At 37.8% G+C, this 13445-nt stretch overlaps 2 protein-coding genes across 4 annotated transcripts in view; one reads left to right on the plus strand and one right to left on the minus strand.

The window, feature by feature from the left end:
• Positions 1–13445, minus strand: part of LOC139952370 (uncharacterized) — a 31216-nt gene that overhangs the window by 14820 nt on the left and 2951 nt on the right. The window lies entirely within an intron of this gene.
• Positions 3143–13445, plus strand: part of LOC139952392 (uncharacterized) — a 160063-nt gene continuing 149760 nt past the window's right edge. Inside the window, exon 1 of the mRNA XM_071951526.1 lies at positions 3143–3199. The gene's annotated coding sequence lies outside the window, so the exon portion shown is untranslated. The remainder of the gene's footprint in view (positions 3200–13445) is intronic.

The raw sequence follows: 13445 nt of genomic DNA on the forward strand, positions 1-13445 counted from the left end.
GATAGTTATAATGATATCAGAAGAGTCAAAGAAAATTTCTAGTTGTTCTACATGACACTATCTGTGGCCTTCAATCACGGTGTATTGGAGGAAAGACAAATTATGCCTATAACTATAGTATTAGTCAGTATGCATCTTTGGGTGTTACTATTAATAAAAGTACTAAAAAGAGTATACTAAACTGAAAAGTACTAACACATGAATTGCAATGTCGTTGGGTCGATTTTTCAAAGATGTAACTTTAGTCATAGGACTCTTAATGAGTTAAATGACAACTTAAGGATAGTCTTAAGTTAAAACGAGTAACCCGTCCTAACTCAAGTGAAGACTATAGCGTTAACACTTTTTAAAATCCAACCCTAGATGTGGACGAAGACAATGTAAAAAAACTAATACTCTAGAGTCCTCGATCACCCAGCTCAACAGTTGATGAATCACAACATTATCTCAAGTGCGCCCTCTATTTTAATTTAGCCCTGTAAGTCTTCCAATCTCGACAACTTGACTTCCGAAACCGCGGTGTGTGATACGATTGTTTTACAAGCCGCAAGGGATACATAAATCAAGACTTAGTTTACATTATCTAAGGCGCATTATTGTTTCACACGGAGATTCTATGATATATTCCAGATAAAGTCTGTAGGGATCACTATAACGAGTTCATGAGGTCCAACTTTTGTATGTACAGCTAGCCCCAGCATGCTTACCAAGTCTATAATAAGTCTCTTCTATGATTTAGAAGTTAACTTAAAGGGTTTGTAGACGTATGGCGATGACTCTGAAACTTAATAGCAATACAAACGCACTTGAATGGTTATAAGCACAGCAGCTTTGGAGGATAATATTGCAACTAAATTCTAAATAAACTTTTCACTTCGAAGAACTGCGGTTATGGGAAGGAATTTCACTTTCGTACACCAAAATTTGAATCCGAGAAGTGTTACTGACAGTTCAGTTTTTCATCTTGTGTATTCCAAAAGGAATTTTCAAAAAAAAAGTTAGTTTTATTATTTCCATGCAACTATGGAGGGTTGAAACAATCAGTTGGTTTCAAAAACCAACCGTATACAATCCCTTTAATAACAGTGTTTGCATTGCACTTTTTTATTTGTTCATTGAAGTTCGTATAATTATAATAAGACTGTCTTGTTATCAATCCGCCACGGATCGAAGCATCCTGGTATCATACTTATAACAATGGATGACATTTCAACATACATGTTTTGTGAAATCTTTCATTCCCACACGTGCTTACAATACTGTGAAACTCACAACTAGCTCTCACATTTTCTTTTCGTCCTTGGATAACATATTTCAACAAAAAGAAACCGGAAGAAAGTTTGGCTTTTTGTTCACAGTTTTGACTTTTCCTTTTCAAATCGAACAAATATCAAACAAAACTCTGTTATAGGTCGATGAATGAACTGAACATTGAATTGATTATACAAGAGTCAACTTTCTTTTATAAGCCGACTATGATGAACATACCAGTACAAATGCCATTTTTCGGCAGCATATTGCTGTACCCTATACTGGCTCAAAGACAGTATGCTTATACTAGTGCTACCGCAGTATCGCTGTGCATTATGCCAGTGAGTCACTTTCTATCTTAGTCGACTAGGATTGGCATATACCACTACAACTGCCATTTTTTTGGGTCGCATAACCAGGCGGTACCTTATCGGGATTCAAAGACAGTATGCCTAACATGGCTACAGCAGTAACGTTGATCATAAAACAAGAAAGTCAGTTTTCGTTATAAGTTAACTAAGATTAACAAACCAGTAGTATATACAACTGCCATTTTGAATAGGTGGCATTACCAGCGGTACCTTATCTTGATTCAAGACAGTACGCCTACCAGTGCTACTAGTACAGTATCGCTGAGCATAAAGCCAGTGCCCTTCTGTTGACCCGCACTATAAACTACCAATGTTTACGGCTCAATCCACTAGGGATTTTTACTCCGTCTAGCTTCATTCAGAAACAGAATTGGTGTCCTGCTGTGTAATGGTTGAGGATTATGGTATGATGTACCCAGGGCAATATTTGTGCATCATGGCCCCCATGGTCGGTCAAATATTCAGCTGTCTGTCCAGTTAGCGACCGATACCTGATATTTTGACCGTTTGCGGTTTGCATACTTTCGGAGACTAGTAATGATGGGAGTAGAACAAAGACAAAGTAAAGCGTGTTTTACCTTGCCTGGAATACCTAAACTTTAAAGAATTTAAAATTCTTCGTTCACCTTCTTGACGACAATGTCCATACCGCCCTATTCGAAGATGAATCCCTAATAATTATATTAAAACATAACTATATATAATTTATAGTCAGTTAGCATATCCTAAACTTCATCACTGTTGCATACAATTATCTGAGTGATAAATCAAGATGAGTATAATAAGACAAAAATATAACTGCCAAGAGATTGGTAAAACTATACTTATACAATAACCCCTCTGACATATTATTTCCTGTGGAAACTATTCAAGCATTATATCAGCAGATGTTCCGAGATATCACGGCCTTTGCTTGTCATGTCAACCTGGTAAAATTATCCAATCATAACTTAATTATGAGCTTGTTAATGAATTTTTAAAATTAATTTAGCCCCAAATCCACCTGTTCTGTTTTTTCTTTTAAGTTTGGGGAATTAATTTGACGTCATGCTTGGTCTAGAGCTAATTCGAATAATGTGAAACTTGCGTGATGAACGTACTGTAGATAACTTAACCACCTGTAATACACTCATTGGTAGCGTGACTGCATTCACATTTTATAGTACAGTTTCTGTACTACAACTACTATTTCTACTCCTATTACTAAAGTACTATCTAAAAGGGCAAGTTCGAGCAGCGTCCATTTGTGGACCACTAGTGTTCCATGGTGACCTATGCATTCAATACAACATAGGTACCAGGCAAAATCAACCAATGGTCGACAATAGTCAACTTTAATTACAGCTCCTTGCTCGAACTTGCTCTATGTTGTTGTAGGATAGTGAATTCTTCTTCTAGTATACTCTGTGTTTGTGTACATGAATCACAGAAGAGTCAAATAAAATTGATTTAAAAAAAGATATTCAGGACTGTTTCTATTATCTTACTGATCCATAGTTCGTATTTTGTATTTTCCCCGTAGAATTGGTTCAACATGTCATGCTCAGTGAACGTGGAATCGACGATCCACAAAAATAGTAAGTAAATGCATAATTTATATTCACCTGCAGTGATACATTCTATTGTTATGCAAGACTAAAACACTTGAAACTTTGTTAAGTAGGAAAGACATCATCATGTTGCATGTTATCGTATCGATATTTGGGATAATGTGTAATGGAAATAATGAATGATATCTGAAATTTCAGTTCAGATCAATAATATTCCAATTTTTATTAGGTCTATTTTGAAACAGTCTATTCTGATGATCTCTTTCCACCGAACCATAATACCTACTCCTCCTTTTCTTTAGAACGAGGAGTCAGACCAAAATACGACTCACTCAACAACAATATTGATGTAATTGGTGTCGCTCAGCCACAATATCAAACTGACAAGGCTAGACCTAGTTGAAAGTCAAGCACGCTCAACTAGCAAGGGCAAATAAATGTGCATGCTTTATTTATGTTAGACTACGTCTGGTAGTAAGTTCACACACTTTTAAAAACAATTGCTTTATAATGCTGACCTGGATATGAGTCGTGGACGACCTATGACCTTGTCTCGATCCAAGTCAATGTCTCTATGGTAAACAACACTAATTTATAGGGCGTTGTATTAAAGGGTTTGATACCTTTTGTAGATCAGGTTTTATGGCCATGACATGAATCCCTACTCACTGTGAATGCAGAGGTATGCAATGTAATTTACCAGTAGACGTTTTAGCATTTTCGTCAAGTTTTTGACAAAAAAGTGAAAACCACAGAGCGATGTTTTCAGGAGAGTCGCGTATATACCAGTACTTGTAAATAAGTTAAAAAAAATTGTCGTCACCCGAAACGGAAACTACTTCAGTTGCGCGTAAAATAGGCCTACTAAAAATACTTTGTATGTGCCAAAATAATGTTCGTGTCTTCGAGACGAAAATTATGGACTTCACCATTTCATTCGTTACTATAACTTATAAGTATAAGCAATATTTAACCCATATTGCCTATGAAAGTCTAAGGTGTAGTGAGCTATCCTATTAATGGAGTTTGAGAATTGTCTGAGATTTCTTTTGGATTTCCAAAACCCAGACAAACTGTTTTCCAAGGTGTTATAACTAGAATGCATTCGGTTGATAAATCCCACCATGCATTTTGGGTGTATAACAGTTTGCCATACAAAAGCATTCACTGGCGACAAGACAGACAGACGAGGGCATGGCGAACTACGAAACGCACAGGGTTGAACAAATAGTTAAATAAATACAACCCGCTTGAAACCCTTTCAGGGAAAATTCCAACTGGTTGATTTTTGTGAAAAAGCTCAAGTCAGGACTGTCAAAGAGATTGCAGAACTTAGTGGTTGACACTGAAAACCCATACATGGTTTGTTGGGTTATTGCTAACCCCCAGTACCGCCATATCGTTTACACCGTTTGAGAGTGCGTGACCTTGCCTTATAAATCCACGACTGTTAGATGTCTACAAATTACTCAGAAAGTGTGGTGAAGTTTAGCAACCAAGGGCAAAAATGGATTACCGCACGTAAATCATGACTTGATTCGGCCGTTGCATGTATTTATTTGAACAGGAGTTTCAAAATCAACTTATCAAATGATTTATTTGTAGATATGATTTTCCACCGTGTCAACCCCAGGAATGATAAGCACATGTTTGATATATTTGAGTTTAGGATTTGTGAAGAGAAAAAAAAAGACTTTGAAGGAACCGATATACGTGTTGGATTTAACAACAAAAGTGTATCCAAGAAAGCTATAGCTGGAGAGACGTGGTCGCAACAATAATGCCGCGCAAACAAAATATATCTCCTTTCAGAAACACGATTTAGCTAACCTCAACGTCACCTTATCTCTGACACTGCCTGTGCCCCTGGTGTTGAACAAGACAAGTTTAGAGTGCAAATTATGGTCGCCAAACTAGACCACAGACATGTCACTAACACCAAATCATACAGATAGGCATTCCCTAAAATGGAAAAAAAGGCAAGCTATACCCTCTCTGCAAACCAAGCAATCGTAACATTCGCTGAGATTATTTCTATATGTTTCGTGTTCTTCAACTTGAATTTTGTTGTGTTCAACTATATACTCGAAAATCTAAATCATGAATTGAGTTAGAAATCAATCACTTCTGTCACCGCAAACACAAACAGGTTTTTCGTACTTTGTATATTTGTAAAGTCAATTCCTGAGACAGTTTGGCTCGTTGACAAAGGTTTTATATGGTTTTTACTGGGGATAAAAAGGTCTATACAATATCTCGCAGGTGTTTCGAAAACTCACTGAGTGGTCTGGGCTCACTTCCTCCGTATGTGATGCATTACTTTTTTCTTTGACTTACTTGAAGCTGGCACCCGACCAAAGATAGAGAGACCGCCAACATTAGAGCTGGATAGCTCAGTTGGTAGAGCGCCGGTATGTTATTCCGGAGGTCTCTGGTTCAGGTCCCATCTTGTCAATTTTTCTAAGTTTATTCAACCCAAAATTAGTTAATTGTATTACAGTAGTGTAGAGATAAGTGTCATTCATCCATCTTATTAATTTCTTGATGATCATGATCATAATCAAATCTTCGTCCTCCGAAATCGTCACCACTCTGTGTTCCCTGTCTACCCTGAACATTCGCACAACTTGAATGCCTTCACACACGAAGCTTCACTAGCTCACACAAGACTGTGAACATTAAACGTTGCCTTTCTAAATAAGCAAACATTGAAACACGAGCTGGGAATTTATCATTCATGTTTCATGATTTACATTCGGGTAATGTTAATGTACTTTTTGTATGCGTTTATCATGACTGTAATGGGATGCTTGTTACATGTCTCTTAAATTCCCTTAAGTTCTTTTCATACAATCTGTGTATGCGATAAAACTATCGCGGCCAGACGACTTGAACTCGTCAACTATAAGATAACGCCTTGGTACCGTACCTACTATAGTCACTCGTTATGTCTTCAAGTATACCTCTTAGATTATCCTGAAACCTTTTTAAAGTACGTCCTTAAGTGTACCAATTTAGAATGAAAGTAGATCTTAGAACCCTTTCAAGAAGAGTGAAAGCAGGATTAAGTTATGACCGGAATGCCGTTTTTTTTTTTTTAATATTTGTGGTTTTTGAAAGGGTACTCCAGGCCCAACCTACCGGACAGCATGGTTGTTTCTGAATCACCATTTTAGGTAAAGATAATATCTTTAAATGCAGGGTATACTTTTTGTATTTTTATTGGTCAATGACCAGTGTCCTCACTTGTACTCCAACATATGCATAAAATGACAAATCTGTGGAAATTTGGCTCAATTACTCATCGAAGTTGCAAGAAAATATTGAAAGAACTATAACACCCTTATTACATAAAATCGTGTGCTTTCAGATGACTAAAAAAAAGGTTCATGCCTGAAAATGTTCTATATCATCAACAGCTACCCAGTGCTCATGTTCATTAATTACCAATTAGTAATAGGTAATTAATAATGTAATAATTACCACTACCCTCCCTTTAAGTGGTAGCACCGTGGCATACACTTTCTAAAGATTGTTAATGTTAGAGAAGCGGAAGAGAGTAATATTGGAAACTGCTTTAGTCTTATGGTATCTTATCTTATACCATTTATGATGTAATGTAACATCTGCTCTTCGTCCTTGCTGAAGGATTACAGACACATTCCCAGACTACGATTAAGTCATTGAATACAAGCCAAGATACATTTTACTTCCTTAAAGGTATTATGCAGGATAAGTAAGGATAACATCGGTGCTTAATTTCAGTCTGCCAGCTTATCTGATTAGCCTATGAAGTTCATACTAGAACAATTGTTCTGTAAGACATTTCCCTCTGAAATGGAGTCATTGAAATAACTGTTTCTGAAAACCCAACCAAATGCAACAGCTGATTTCGGTTGATATAACTACTAGTGAGTATAAGGACAATGTGTCACATGCTGAAAAAAAGTGTGCATGTTTTTCACCACTATCTCCCGACTCACACAACGGGTTTAGCCCAATTCTTTTACAGTTTTGTTTTTATGTCTATGCCTTACAAAGCCCTGTCAATCCTGTATACCTTTAACACAACTTAGACATCTTGCAGGTCTTTCGCCTACCTCCATGGTCAAATGTAAGACAGGGAGCTTCTTCCGTTGAGGCCCAGCGCATGCTAAAATACATCCATAATTACTGGCGTAGACATAATTAAAACAATATTAAAGTTATTCATCTGCATCCATAGGTATAGTACCCTGGTCCTGTCGCTTCTGCACTAATTGACAGTTTTGAAGTTCCAATCTGTCATCTTCTTATTAAGCTCCATGATTTGAGTTCTTAATAAGAAGCTTCCCTATCCAGTCTTTAACAATGCGGAAGCCTTCCTGCCTTATCATTGAGGAAGGGAAATTCCTTTATGATCTAATCATGAAGGGTCCGATGAACCCATCAAAGTGACCGGTATACCCGTTCCATCACCCAATTCCAAAACCAGCAGAGCCAATAATACAGAACCCTCAGAGCCCAAATAAGAATACAGGATTCCCCTGACAGCCAAAATAAGAATGCAGGATACTCCTAACAGCCCCTATAAGAATACGGGATACCACTGACAGCCCAAATAAGAATACAGGGTAACCCTCACAGCCCAAATAAGAATACAGGATGTCTCACAGCCCTTGAATTACACACGGAGGCAGGCCACAGAGACCATTGCCCCACTTGCCCCTGGTCTTTCCTTAGTGCCCCATGTGCCCTTTTATACGGTTTGTCCTGCTCAGGTGCTCCTCTAGCCATTCAAAATTTGCCAATGGAAGTGCCCTTCGCAAAATGAAAACGGCTCTGCCCTCTCAGAGATGAAATTCAATTCCTGCCCTCATCCAGCCATACACTTTGTGTGAGACTTTATGCATAATTATGTTGTTGCATGCTGATAATTGAGGAACAATTTGTCTGTGTTTTATATGCTTTTAGCAGTACACTGGGATTATCTAGTTGCGGCTCCCTCGATCAATGTAAATTAGTTGCCAACAAGTACTCTATAAAATTCCAACGCTATAACGAGTTTATGTGAGATTGATATAACGTATATACACACTACTAGGGGCCATCCGGAATTTTGATTGTTATGCGTCGGGGTTAAGCCTAAAGTCAATTTGCAAATATTCCCGTGGAGGGAGGCAAGCAGGTTGCACAAACCGCGATGCCCGAGGAAAACGGCGCTCAGCACGGCCTCCCCATCGGCGCGTGAGGGGTCGGAAGGTTCGTACACCGTGGAATTGCAAAGATGTTAGAATACTTCAGGCTGGTTTAATTCGTTAAATTGGTGTAAGAGTTGAAAGTGGGGATCTCTGGTACCACTTTGGGCCAGTTGTCCAAGTACATCAAGATGTTACAGTAGTGGAAAATACACAACAAACTGTGATTGCACGAATGGTATGCGAGTTTTGTAAGACAAACAAATCATGGACTACCAAATGAAGTGTTCCTGTTTCTAATTAGACAGTGGTCCTTGGAAACATAAAAATAAGTCATGCATAAGAACGTGGTTGACATTTTCCCCCTTCCTAAAGCATGCACAATGTGGACATAGGAAAGCCATCAGCAATGTTTGCAGATGCGAACAATCAACCTAAAGTACATGTAACAACTACTGTATACAATAAAGCTACCAGGGGTTCAATAAAGACTGGCCCGAACTCATATTTGAAAAAGCTTTCCTTTTCTAAAACTCGACTAGATTCATTAGATTATTTGAAAAAGCTTTCCTTTTCTAAAACTCGACTAGATTCATTAGATTGACAATATTTAACAGGCTTGTGCATTTTGTTTATCATTCCTGGACTCAAACCCTGGGTATCAGGTCCTCGACTTGCAAGGCCCAAGGGGTCCTCGGTTGTGAGGTTAACTAAAAATAAAACCAAAATTTTTAATAAATGAGAATAAGAAACGAACAGAAAGAGATGGGACAATGCAGCTGGTTATAGGTTATTTCGTGCAAGCGCAGAGCAAGGATAAGCTTTTACTCGTTGATTTGTCTAACCCCTTTACTGGCATTAGTCACCGTGCACATGAGAAGATCATTGAAAGCAGCTTGAAGAGAAACTGACACTGCACAGTACACCTGTTTATGTAATTTTAGTAATCGTGCACAAATGAAAAAAGGCTTAAAGTGACTTGAAAAGAGACTTCACAGTACACCTTTTATAAACAGCTAGACTTGACCGTGTCCCTGGCCTAACACCTTTCCATTTGACCCATGACCAGCAGAACAGCCTGTGACCCAATTTTACACTTTCATTCTTTGATGTGTGAAACCGAATGTAAAAATGAAAGCTGTGGCATAACGTCACGAGTTACTGCACCGTTGCAGTTGATTGATTCAGCCTCTACCGCACGAGAACAGAGCTACTGTTAATTTTAGAACAATGACAGCTATATTAAAATCGGCAACTTTGTGCTGCATCGATGTACAGTCAACCCTTGAAAGAACACTTAGAGGTTCTTTTTTTAGAGGTTCTGCTTATAAAGAGTACAGTCTGTCGTCCCGAATCTCATTTCTGCTTTTGTATTTCGTTGCTTTTTAATACCTCTTACAACATTGTAATTGTAGAGGTTGACCAATACTGCATCTTGTTATAACGAGGTGCTCAGTCTACACTCGTTATAAAGAACACTTTAAATAGAGTTTCTGCTTACAAAGCGTACATTGTGAAGTTGCAAGTATCTCACTTATTAAAAATTTAGTTCGTTGTTGTGCTTTCCTCTTATAACAACGCTACAAAGAGTTTTTTGCCAGTCCCAGTTATCTTGCATTAATGACGATCGACTGTGAGAATGAGAAACTCTGCCTTGTTCACTACGCACTAAACTGGTCGCTGTAACGCAGCATGTAGACCTTTTTTAAGAGGTAGCTGGCGCCATGTATGATTGCTGACGGGATAAACATGAAAAGATTATACGAGTAATATGTGCTTTCCCAAATAATCAAGAAACAAACAGAAAAGTTGAGTTGTATCTGCATACAGCAGGGGATGCCATTATATAATTGTTTCATTGTGCTCTATTATAATCATATACCAGTAAATGGAAGATAAGAAGTTACATGAAATGGTCCTGTATGGATGAGTTGCTTTAAAAACTCGGTAAATAATATTGTTTACTTATCTTATCTTTTTTTGTTGACGAACGAGACGATAACATGTTGATTTACTTATAAAGTACTATTTACTAAATACTTTAATACTAGTTCATTGTCTATTCCGGTGAAGGATTTTCAAGGTAGCATGATTTTGTGGAGGTAACTCTATCAATTTGCTGTATTTTTATTTTTTATTATTAAATACATTAATGCTGTTACTGCTACTAATATTTAATAGTACAAGTGGTGTTATTACTTATTAATTACTAATTTAAATTTAAATCGCATATCCGATGTTAAAGGGACTGATGTTATATAACGGCCTGATTATAAAAGGACACTGATTGGTCAAAAGGCAAACCACGTGGCACTTAATATGGAACCTTATTGGCGGAGTAAGTCACAAGTCGACAAGTTGTATGTAGCCGGTTGCAAAACCAACCACCGAAGAGTGACTTCCGCGTTACGTGGTATATGTGGTTTGTCGCTATTATTAAATATTAGCCACAGTTGGATGAATACGTGATCTGTTTGTGGGATTCACTGTGTTCTAAAAATGGGTGGCCTCAGTTCCTAAAATAAGTACACATTATTTCTTGTATCATTCCTTCGTCAATTTATATTCCTGAGAAACAGAGTGATGATAACGTGTCCTTGTGTGTAAATGTTAAAATAACAGGCCTACACCTCACGGAGGCAACGGAGGCGATTGCCTTCATTGTATTGGTGCCCTTGCATATGCTCCAGTAGAAATTTCAAATTTCCTCATGAGGTGCCCTTTACCAAAGAGAAAATGCCTTGGTGCCCTTGCCCTTTCAAAAACGAAGCACACAGGCCTGAAATGGTGATTGGATGTGTTTCTGTTGGTAAAAGTCCTCCCCAATGAGAGCGTTTCAATAATAGTTGGTTCCCAGACAATTAACGGTATTAATGGCGTACCATGTTCTATTTGCCTGGATGAAATCCAAGAATTAACGAGAATTCCCAGACGAATCGAATTGGCTATCAACTGACCTAGTATTGTTCAGATTTGTTTGCGACCATACAGGAAAAACAAGAGAGACACTAGTCAAGTGATGGGATAAATGGAAACAAGTGATTTTGCAGTCCGTTAAATAAGAACCATCGGCCGTCGGTATAAAGTCGGCTAACACTATTAAAGGATTACTCTTTACAATTAAGAAAACCAACACCAGTAATCCGTACTCAAATCCTTCCTTAAATATCAGTGCAAATCCAGAAACCCAAGTCAAGCAAGGGTAATGCGACGTGTATACCATTACTAACTGTTTCAAGTACACTAAATGATGGGCGTACTGCAGAAAGTCTGATTCAGTGGAGATCAACGACCTTTGAAATGTTCGCCAGCAAGATGTAACAAAGTTTATAATTCAGAAATAAAAGTGAAACTGGAATTCCACACCGTCTGGTATATCAAAGATCACCCCCAGGGAGCGACAACTTGGTTAATTTTTCACAACTGGACAAGCTTTACATCAAAAAGCGATTGGTGGTTTAATCCGCCATTTTGAGCAAGGGATAACGTAACATGCCTTTAATCTGATTATAATCCAAGCTTATGACTTGCAGAGATGATCTTCCCGTCAAGGGAACTCGACAGACTCACACATAGGGATATAAACGCCAAGCTAACAGCATCCAATCTCTCTCATACAAACATTGGTTTTACATCTATGGTTATGAGTTGCACAAATCAAGACAATTGTAAATCAGTTACTAATTATAATAAATAATGTTTGCTAGCCATTGTGAAATCAGTGGTTAGAACCAACAACTTGTAAATGCAAGTCCTACAGACTAAAAACTGCTGAACCACTGGATCAAATCTGATAGGGATGATAATAATCCATGGTTGAAATACTCAATAATACGAGAAACGTCTCATGCAGAACTGTTTCTCAGATTGAAAGGTTTTTGAATCCCTCTCTCTAAAACCACACTCCGTAGAAGGGAAGTGTTTCTCAACATGTATGGTTAACATTTTAAACAGCTGTAGTGCTTTGCTTTCTTAAATACGCAAATTTTCGGTATGAATTGTTTAGTCATTACCAATTACGTCAGCCGGAAAATGTTTCATATTGGCAGGATGTTTCCTTCCATCTTGAAATACCTTCCAAACTTCTCGAAAATAATACCCAACAAAACTTAGTTTGCAGTTTGTACATGACCTGGTACTTTGCTCAATACCCTTTTACCTGTAATACCTTCTTATGATAAATTCTCGACTTGTAAAGGTGTCTGGCGACTCGCCATTAAAACTTAACTGGCTCTTATTAATCAATATATCTTCAAATAAAATGGATTAAAGTGAGTGTAATTCCATGTTAAAAACACCATATCCTGCAAATTTACTTTAGAGAGGGCGAGTGATTCAAGTGATAAATAAGCGATGTTATACTTTTTGGTAAGTTCAAACTTGTCACGGTTTACAAATTAGCAGAAATTAGGTTTCCCTGCCCCAATATCCTCATGGGGAGATCTTAAAGGCAGTGGACACTATTGGTAAATACTTAAAATAATTATTATCATAAAACCTTTCTTGATTACGATTAATGGGGAGAGGTTGATGGTATAAAGCATTGTTAGAAACGGCTCCCTCTGAAGTGACATAGTTTTCGAGAAAGAAGTAATTTTCTACGAATATGATTTCGAGACCTCAAGTTTAGAATTTGAGGTCTCGAAATCAACCATCTAAACGCACACAACTTCGTGAGACAAGGTTTGTTATTCTATGTGTATGTTGAGATACACCAACTGTGAAAGCTAGTCTTTGACATTTACCAACAGTGTCCACTGCCTTAAAGAGCCCGTGAATCACATGAAATAATGTCATTTTATATTAAATATAAGTGGATTGATGCCCACCCAGTGGTTTGAGTTAGTAATCGCTCACTTGCATAGGGCCCCCCCCCCCTGATAAAGTTGTACAGCACACACACCTCTCAAGAGAACCGTTAAAAATTACTAAACATCCCTAAAGACGCAAGGATAAATGAATTGCGTTCTGCCCCTGCCCCCTTTTACAGCTAAGCAGTTAAACTGGACTTTTACAAAGTTACAGTTGTTTAAGTCACCCATGCTCTCCATCCAGGTATATGCTATTACTTCAAATTGTGCCCCAAGATACCCTTT

This window comes from Asterias amurensis, chromosome 2 (assembly GCF_032118995.1).
Source record: "Asterias amurensis chromosome 2, ASM3211899v1".
In the NCBI taxonomy this organism is placed as follows: Eukaryota; Metazoa; Echinodermata; class Asteroidea; order Forcipulatida; family Asteriidae; genus Asterias; species Asterias amurensis.